This window comes from Squalius cephalus (genome assembly GCF_949319135.1).
Source record: "Squalius cephalus genome assembly, chromosome: 2".
NCBI lineage: Eukaryota > Metazoa > Chordata > Actinopteri > Cypriniformes > Leuciscidae > Squalius > Squalius cephalus.
In genome coordinates, this window is record NC_137123.1 from 10,126,553 (window position 1) to 10,137,524 (window position 10,972).

A 10,972-nucleotide genomic window follows, 5' to 3' on the forward strand; every position below is an offset into this window, starting at 1 on the left:
CAGAGTTCAACGTGAATCTTTTCATTACTACTGGAGCAAACATGTTGAAGATTAGCTGATGGGCTGTCGATTCATTAAATGATAAGCTATCTCTTCACTAAAGCGGTTTATTCAGTTTTATGAAACCTCTCCTCCATTGACATCCATTCAAAAATGGCCTCTGGTCTCCTTCCCAGCATAGCACAGCAGTAGCTAAGTCAAGTCATCTTCATTTATACAGCACTTTTAAAAATATAGATTGTTTCAAAGTAGCTTTACAGTGATAATAAGAAATTAAAGTAACAGAGAGTGTTTTGGCTTTACAGCAGCTCTAGAATAAAGTTATTGTCCAGCTAAAGTTAGTTTTGATTGATTCACTTCCGTCGCAACGGTCATTAGTTATTAACTTAGGGGCCGCTAACACGACACCGTTCTAACACACCTTCACAGGGGAGGGACTGGTTGACACTTCAGGACTGTGTTGTCGTCACGTCCAGGCGCAGGTCATTCATCAGATCTGGATACGGCCTGGATCCGGCGGACTGCTTTAAACCTCGGGATAAACAGAGAGACTAATATTAGCGTAGATGCCATCCTTCTTATGATGTAACGAGTGCATCAGGATTTACGGGAAGTGTTCCTGGTTCCGGCTGACCTAATCTATGCAGCCTAACATTGAATTATATAAGTCTATAATGTGTTATGTGTATGCTAGGTCAAAGAGATGTGTTTTTAGTCTAGATTTGAGGAGGTGGAGGGCTAAGAAGAGATAAGGTTTTGAAAAGTGAACGAGAGTCAGAAGAATTGTTCATTTTGTTGTGATAGTGAGTCATTTTAGAAGTAGAGACATTAGCAGAGAAGGAAGAGAGGAGGGATTGGTACAGGCCAAGGTCAGTTGGATCTTTCAATTTTCACCACTTCCTCTCTGCAGCCCTGAGTTTAGAACGATGTTCGCAGAGAAGGGTGTGGCACGGGCTGGCCTGGAGGAAAGGGGGCAGAAGTTGTCCAAACTCGATGTTAGAGTGGAGAAAAGATTATCAGTTGCACTGTTAGTATCTAGTGTTGAGAGCTGATCAGGTGGAGGAAGTGTGGATGAGAGGAAAGAGGAAAGGCGAGAGGGTGAGTGTGAGCGTAAAGGTGGCCTGTGGAGGAGTGTGTGTTGTGTCCTGAGGCAGGTTGAGGTTAAGAGTGAGGAGGAAGTGATCTGAGATTGTGTGCAGCGGAGTGACCAGTGTATGGTCAGTGGAGCAGTAGTGTGTGTAAATAAGGTCTAATTGGTTTCCTGATTTGTGAGTAGCGGCAGTAGATACTCGTTTGAGGTCGAATGAGGTGAGTAGAGTGTGGAAATCAGCAGCCTGAGGCTTTTCTATGTGGATGCTGAAGTCTCCAAGAACGAGGAGAGGAGTACCATCCTCAGGGAAGGATGAGAGTAACACAAGAAACTGCCAAACTGACCTGGTGGAGGATAAACAACTACTAAAGGGATTTTCAATAGGACTGGTGATAGTAGTTGAATGTGATTCAAATGAGCTGTTGTCACACACAGATGGTAAAGGATACGATTTCCAATCATTGGAGATGAGAAGACCAGTACCTCCTCTCCTTCTGGTCAGCCGAGGGGTGTGTGAGAAAGTGAGGTTAGTGGAGAGGACAGCCGGTGTCTTCTGGTCTGATCCAGGTCTCAGTCAGGGCCATGACGCTGAGACCTGAATGACTAGATATAGATGTAATCAGCTTCGTTTACTGCAGACTGGCAATTCCAGAGACTGATAGGAAAAGAAAGTAATGTACTAGAAGAAAAGTATGCAGGTTAGGATTGCACTGCCTCCTATGTGTGACATTTTATTTATGTGTGTTAGTTGTAATAATATTAGCTCAAAGGGGACATATTAATAATAATCCATAATTACCAATTATGATTCATTATTAATATTTGGGTCAGTTAATTAGATTAACTTTGAGGTAAGCCAAATTAATATTATAATCAATTAATCAGTTCCAACGAACTCTTTGATTATTCATTTATTCTAAGGAAAATGTATCTTTCATGGTCGCTGAAAATTAATCATTCCTTATGTACAGCAATTAGAGCATGTAACAAGATCAAAATCGTAAAAGGGACTTTGTATGCAAACAGAGGATCAGAAACCAAATTCATAATTGTGCATAAGTTTTATTAACTAAATCACAAACATAACTAAACTAAACTAAACAAAACAAACAAACATACATACATACATTCATCCATCCATACATGCATAGGTCAAGTGGTGAGTGTTATGGAACTGGAAACAGGAAATAGAACTATGGAGAAAGATCTATTTTAGTATGAAAAGAACCATCAGCTGATCAATTTCAGAGCACCTCAATAAATTGATATACTTGCATAGTCAGTTGCAATCGTGGACAATTCCTGAAGTGGTTGAAAAATGAGTCAGTTAGTGGGTCCGTGAGGGTCAAACGTCATGGTGCAAGTTGCCATCGTGTGGTTCCAAAGCTGTTGTGGGTTGGAGCTTGCATGGTGGAATGCGCATGCGTCGCGTCTGAACGCGTTGTTGTCTTTGGAGCTCCATCGATTTGATTTATAATTCTTGATTTTTCTCTTTAAACTCACTTATAACGAACATTTTCTACTTCTCCTCACCTCATAGTTACAACGCGGACTGTTGAGCAGACGCGTCTCAAGCCTATCAGTGATCCAACATCGGATACTCTTATAGGTTACTCCTGGGGATCACGACTGAACGCGTCTTCTCCACACTCACTTACAAACAAACATTCTTTGCCTATCGTGCGTCTACTCTACACCCGTACCACTAAAAAGACGGATTATATCCAAGACTTCAGTCATAAATTAGTATTACTATTGATAGCATCACTGGTAGCGTCGTTGCTAACTTACTGTCCATCTGTTAAAATGGCGAATATATCAGATGTAAGTAGTCTACCTTTTGGTGCAGGTGAGGACACATTTGAGCTGCACGCGGTGCAGTCTGAGCTGGAAGCTGTTGAGAAACAGATCCACGACCTTTTAGTGAGACAAGCCGAGCTGAGAGACCGGCGTTTAGCTCTTGAAACATCACGCGCCGATGCACACAAATCAGAGATTAACGTTACTAACCCGCTGACTCCGACCTCGTCTACTCCGTGCGTTTCTCAGCATCGGTCCCGAGCGTCGAGGTCGCGATCAGCCATGGTCTCGTTCACTCCGGCTCCAACATGCCACCACGAAGCCTGGCTGGTTCCGCAGCGGAAGACGCGAGTCAGGTCTAGACCAAGACTCTCTCCGACCCTCCCGGTTTTCGAGATATCCACACAAAACCGCTTCTCCCTTCTTCGCGAAACAGAACGCGATGCTTTGATCATCGGCGATTCCATCGTTCGGCACGTCCACGCTACGTCAGGTAAAAGTAAGGTGCACAGTCACTGCTTTTCTGGTGCTCGTGTTTCTGAAATCGCTGCTTGCGTTCCCGAGATTCTGAACGGTGACGAGCGCGTGGGAACTGTGGTCCTGCACGCGAGAGAATAACATCCTCTTCCAAAAGATGAGCAGTTGTCATACAGTATATAGCATTTTTGTTTATGGTTTCCTTTGCAACAAAGTCTGTGTTTTGGTAAACACTGTTACAAAGACAACAACTAACATAAAAAAAACATAAAGTCAAACTGCCCAACTAAAAGAAACATTGATCACCATAATGATCAAACATTATCAATGAAACATCTACACCTAAAACTCTGTTCATTCTCAAAAAGATCTTCTGTAGATGATTGACAGAAATAAGGTCAAACTGGTTTGTAATGAGAGATTTCATGTCTTTTCATGATTTCATCTGAGGCTGTGTCTGGAAGTCAGCTGTGGTTCTTTTGTTTCTCTTTTCTTCAGTGATTCTGCTTGTTATCATCAGGTGTCTTCAATAATCAAACAATCATCACTCAATTAATCACTTAATTATCTAATTAACTCTAACACTGCTTCAGTGTTACTTTTAACACCCTGCTGGTGGTTCCCAAATAAACACAGAGTGGTGTTAAATTTAACACAGGGGAATTTTCTGTGTATTTTGTAAAATTGCTCAATCCGTGTTTCAATGGTGAAAATACATCAGTAACAATACAGAGGTGGAAAGTCCAGGGGTCAAAAAGTAAAAGTCCTGCCATATGTTTATTCCACCCATGAACTCACACAGCAAAAACAGTGTATAATTTCCAGCATTTTCAATATAATCCAAAATATTTCTTAAAAGTTGTTCTGATCAAAACACTATGAAATGTTTTTTTTTTTTTTTTGGACACACAGACATCAAGAATCAGCCTGTGAATCTCAACAATGGTGACAATAATAAAGCATGTTGCAGTGCATTCTGGGTGCCACCAATCAAAACTCATTCATGGCTCCCATCATGCATTGCAGTAAGAATAAATTATGATCTGAATTGTCTTAGAAATGTCCTTTTCCTAACTGAATATTCTTTTTGTCACCATTGTTTTTTTTTTTTTTTTTTTTTTTTTCGTAAACTTTAGTTCAATGCCGTAAAACATAAATATTTCTAGCGTATTTACTGGAAAGTACTGGAAACCAAAAGTTGTTTAAAGGTCCCGTTCTTCGTGATCCCATGTTTCAAACTTTAGTTAGTGTGTAATGTTGTTGTTAGAGTATAAATAATATCTGTAAAATTATAAAGCTCAAAGTTCAATGCCAAGCGAGATATTTTTATTTAACAGAAGTTGACTACAGTGAACGGCTCGTTTGGACTACATCCCTCTACTTCCTGCTTTAATGACGTCACTAGAACCGTTTTTTAACTAACCTCCGCCCACAGGAATGCTCCCTCAACTCTACCGAAATTTGTTTATGTACTAACGCACTTCTAATAACTTACTGTGTTTACTCAGCTCTTAAGGTGATTTTCTGAAGTAAAACTGACGCTTCATCTTCAAATTCTCCTGAGAGACTGAGCGCAAGCTCATGAGGCTCCGCCCCCTGCGTCGTCCAGCAGCAGCTCATTTGCATTTAAAGGGCACACACTAAAACAGCGCGTTTTTCTGAGCCCCCAAAAATGACAATTTAAACATGCTGTAAAAAATGATCTGTTGGGTATTTTGAGCTGAAACTTCACATACACACTCTGGGGACATCAGAGACTTATTTTACATCTTGTGAAAAGGGGCATAATACGGGACCTTTAAAACCCCTTGCCCGTCATAGGATCACTGGTGATCCCGGATTATTGTTGTTCAAAATGCATTACTCTTTAAAACATCACACTCTTACTTGATGTTACGCCCCATGGCTCAAAAGGACGCAACAAAGACGGGGACACACGCAGAAGTGCCAAAAAATATACGGAATTTATTAACAAAAGAGAACTATACAGAAAAAGAATGAAGTAACATGAGACTGTCAGGAATCAGTGGTGTAAAGTTAAGTGAATGCATGAAGTGTAATGGGCTGTAGTAATGTTGGATGCAAAACATAAAAGCAAACATAACAAAGTCCGAAATGCAGCCGCGCCCCTCCCGCAGTCATTTGTCATAAGGCCCTTTTTAAAGGAAGAGACCGGAAAACATCAGCAGGTGTCCTCGATAAGAACGCCCACCAATAACTCCTTTGGAAGGTGGCACAATTCCATTTCAACAGGGATGACGCACATGAGTCGTCACACTTGATCTGGACAAAATCAGCATTATGAGAAAGGTTTAAGACTCCAGCTTCGATATTTGACCACTGTTTATGATTAAACTGGTTTGCAGTGACATTAATTTCTTAATTTATACCAGGAGAGCAAAATAATTAATCTGTACCGATCGTTATTTTGAATAGAAATAATTACTCACACGACATTCATTCTCGTCTTCTCCGGTTTGTGTTCAAATACATATAATATACAGCATACGGCAGGGCTATTAGTCCAATGGTGCGCATATTTGGAGAAATAATGAATAATTATCACATGCTAGTAAAATATTTTGTCATACAAAATAACATTTGTATTCATTTTCCACTGAATTATGCGATCTGAAGAGCTCAAACAGCGAACACAGCGAGATGTGTGTCTCCTCTTCCTGATTTGCGTCATACTTGACCTCAAATCTTTATGATTCGCTGAACAGCTGTCAATCATCTGATTCAACGTGACCTCTTCTGCATGACTTCTGCATGACCTCTGTGTACACTTCCTGATTCTGCACATCCGTGATAAACAAAGCGAAAGTGGCATTTCTTCACCGAAAGAAGCAGCTAATAAATGCTAATGCTAATAAATGATTTTCGTGCGATTTGGGGTGTTTTTATATGAATAAAGAATAAAGTTATAGGTAAGCATAGCCCATAGCTTCATATAAATTGCTAAATATAACATATTTCAAAATCTTTTTTTGACTTGAAAACATTTTAATCCGCGACCGGAATATGATACAAATACTCGATGGTGTTTTAAAGTGAGCTTTTAGTAAAAGTGTAATATTAATAAATTAAATTGTGTCATGTAGCTTGAGGCTACTGTTGTGCTAATGCACCTGTGCTAATGCACCTGCTGCAGGAGCTTTCTATTCCATAATATATTTTTTAAAGAATTCGCATTTAAAAGTTCCAAGAATAGTTTATTGTTGTTTGTTTTCTAACAAGACTTAACGTTAAGTTAATAGGTGGATTATTCACGTTTAGTGGGATTTACATAGGCGTCAATGGCCAAGCATTAGGCTACACAGCAAAAACTCCAGTGTTAAATTAACACTCCTGGGAGTGTATATGAGTCCACACTCAAGAGTGTAAAGTGTTAAAATATGAGTGTTAAATTAACACCCAAGAGTGTTAAAGTTAATGAGATAATTAAGTGATTAATTTAGTGATGATTGAGCATTATTGAAGACACCTGATGTTAACAAGCAGAATCACTGAAGGAGAAAATCACAAATTGTAAGTTACCGTTATGGTGATGGGTGTTTGCTTTAGTTGGGCTCTTGACCCTTACATGTTTACTTTAAATTTTGCTTGTCTGCTGTTATTGATTTATAACAGTCAGATGAACAAAGAGACAATGTGATCTGATGGTGTTGGTTATGTTTTGACATAATCATGTTGTGATCGAAAAACGAAACCTATTGAGATGGTTTAATTACAGCAGCTCTGTGATTCTACAGCATATGATTTTCAGTATTTTTCATATAATCCAAAATATTTAATAAACATTGTTCTGATCAAAAGACTTTCAAATGAATTTATTTAGAAACACAGATATCAATAATCAGCCTGTGAATCTCAACAATGGTGACAATAATAAAGCATGTTGCAGTGGCTGCCACCAATCACAACTCATTAATGGCTCCCATCATGCATTGCAGTATGAATAAATTATGATCTGAATTATCTATGCAATTTACTTTCCCTAATTGAATATTCTGCCCGTCACCATTGTTGAGATGCATAGACTGAATCTTGACGTCTGTGTGTGCCTAAATGAAAGATTTTTTTTTCAAAACAACTTTTAAGAAATCCTTTGTATTATATCTAAAATTATGTAGAATCACAGTTATGCTGTAATCAACAACATAAATCTAAGTCAGAAATAAGGATCTTAATGAGTTCAGTGATCAAGTTCAAATCATGATTGTCATTATATAACCAACACCATCAGTTCACGTTTTTTCTTTGTTCAACTGACTGTTATAACTCAGATACAACAGCCAAACAAAATCTAAAGTTAATAATATAAGGGTCAAGAGCCCAACAAAAGCAAACACCCATCACCATAACGATGGCTTACAATTTGAGATTTTCTCCTTCAGTGATTCTGCTTGTTAACATCAGGTGTCTTCAATAATGCTCAATCATCACTAAATTAATCACTTAATTAGCTCATTAACTTTAACACTCTTGAGTGTAATTTAACACTCATATTTTAACACTCTACACTCTTGAGTGTGGACTTATATACACTCCCAGGAGTGTTAATTTAACACTGGAGTTTTTGCTGTGTATGCCAAAAGAAAGGCTATTATGGCTGAATTCAAACAAAAGAATAAGGATAAAAGAATAAGAAGATTAAAGGCCCGTTCACACCAAGGACGATAACTATAAAGATAACGATAAAGATATAATTCTAAAAATCGTTCTCCATATTAAAGAATAACAGAGTTCACACCACAACTATAACGATACAGATATGAGGAACGATATCGTTGGGATCACTTTCAGAACGATTTTTTTCCAGCTGTCGAACGATAAAACACTGACAGCCAATCAGAATCCATTCTAATTTAAAGGTCTCGCGCATTTAAAATGGATCTGGATCATCCGGGCGCGCGTGCTTAGAATAAAAAGACTGTTATCGGTCGTTGGTGTGGACGCATAGTTATCTTAATCGTTATCCTTATAGTTGTCGTGCTTGGTGTGAACGGGCCTTAAGTCTTGGTCGATTTAAATGAATAGAACATGAATGGGGCCAGTTCTCCTCGCCAGACATTAGTCAAAGACTGTAAATGGGTGTTTATAGGGCAATAAAATATTTGATGAGAATCTTGTTAGCCTTTCTGTGAAACTTCTCCAAATCCTCCCCTGACATGGTCTTACAATAGGCATGATAAAATGCATAATTTTAGAGATATCAAACTCAGATTTGAAATGAAGCATGACTACAATTGTGGCTACACTTTAGTTGTGGTTATAAGTTGCTATCCTAAATTCAAATAATATTTTTATACATTTAATAAATATATTCTTAATATTTGTTGTTTTTGTCTTTATGTTTGAGCTTATATATCTCAATATTAATAACAGTCTGGTTAATGTTGAGTCTTGAACTGTAAACTCTCAAGGGTTGGCTTTCTAAATATATGTGTGTTATGTGTCTATTCAGAATGACTTATGAGCAGCAACCTTTTTATTTTGGGTATGTCATGTATTCAGCACTTGCCAAAATTGGGGGTGACTGGTAAGGGGTTCAATGCCGTAAACATAAATATTGCTACAGTTTTTTTTTTTCGGCAAGGTATGGTGAATGTTATCGTAAGTTTTTTTTACAGTGTACTTCCCAGCATGCATTTCAGCTTGAAAAAAATATGTGGTAACTATTATATAAAAATGATCTTTAGCTGTTATTTCAGAGTTCATATTTTTACTGAATTACAATTGTTGATCATCACCATGTTTGAGATTTGAGTGCTCAGGGGTATATGTGTTTCTCATTGCAACTTTCACACCTTATTTGCCCGGGTGAAAAGGGTAAACTGTCTGCATATAGTTTAAAGAGGCAAATGATGTTCATGTCGTGTAGTTAACATTGAAAATAAAACATTGAGATAAAAAACAAGGATTGTAGCTGCTTGCATTGCTAAATGCTAAACATTGTTTAGTTGGCTTGACAAGAAGTTTTAAGTTCAAAACACTACCTGCTACTCATTTCTTGAACAAAAGTTTTTAAGTTGACTTTAATTGGAGTGAATTAGTTGAGTTAACTTAAAAAGTTAAGTGGGATAGGTTGCCTTAATTTGTCAAGTTGGCTCCACTTTTTTTGTTGGTTTTCTTGATACGAAGTTTTAAGCTGAAAAGATTACCTGGTAGTCATTAGATGAACAAAAGTATTTAAGTTGACTTTATGGAGTGGATTAATTGAGTTAACTTAGATCAACTATTTACTCAACAGTGTGAGACACATAAGGGGAATGTGGAGGATTCTACACATCTGAACTGTTTTTCTCACGTCAGGTTTGAGTTTGACATGCGTCATGTTCTGATCCCTACGTTTCTATGAAATAAAAGACGAGTTATACAGAATCAAATGCTTTATGCTCTGCATCTTTGTTAATTAAGCACACTGTCCCATTGACACACACACACACCCTTGTACATCTATCTATGGGAAGACATTCACTGACACGATGCTGTCTCTAGCTCTTTGCCCTAACCATACCCATCTTAACTAAGTTCCTGACCCGAAGCCTGACCGTAAACCTACCCTTAACATAAGTATAACCTCATCCCTAAAACCAGGTCTTGACCCTCAAACAGGCCTTTAAATGGCTCTCAGAAAGTGAGGACCGGCCAAAATGTCCATACTTTACTCTCTTTGTCTTCACTCCAATGGTACAAGTGCAAAGACACAAACACACACATAAACACACAGACACAGAGACTCCTGATGTCTCTTCCTGTAAATCAGGGCTTTTCTTGCAGACCTCACTTTGGCAAAAAAAAAAAAAAAAAAAAGAGTTTAATATTTCTTTCTTATCATTTCCCATGAGAAAACACACACATGGGTAAGATAACCATGTTCAGGAATGGAAACCAGAGGAAATTACATTTTTTCCCCCTACATTTTTGTTGCAATTTTGATTCAGTTGATAAACCAGTTGATAAAAAAGTTTTAAGAGCTCCAGACTTATATCAGATTCATATTGAGTCACTGATGTTACAGCAACACTTAAAAAAACACTGCTGTTTTCAAAGCATTATTGTTTAATTCGTTTTAAGTGGATTTCATCCACACCCTCTGCCTCCTGGTTATCTGATGTTCTCCGTGAACATCGTTCTAAACTCGGGATGCAGAGAGGAAGTGGCGCAAATCGAAAGATCCTACTGACCTTGGTCTCTATCAATCCCTCCTCCCTTCCTTCTCTGCTAATATCTCTACTGCTAAATTTACTTACTATCACAACAAAATTAACAATTCTGACAAATTTGTTTGTAATATCATACTTTTTCCGGTAAAGTACTGGCAACCATTTTTTTTTTTTTTTTACCGTAAACTAGTTCAATGCCGTAAAACATAAATATTTATATATATATATATATACATATACACATAAAATTGTGCTTTTTCTCCTTCAGTGATTCTGCTTGTTAACATCAGGTGTCTTCAATAATGGTCAATCATCACTCAATCAATCAATCAATTAGCTCATTAAAGGGATACTTCAGGATTTAGCATTAAGATTTGTATTATTAAAAAACCTGTAGTATTTTCGAATTACCATGCTTTCCCCCCTCATATCC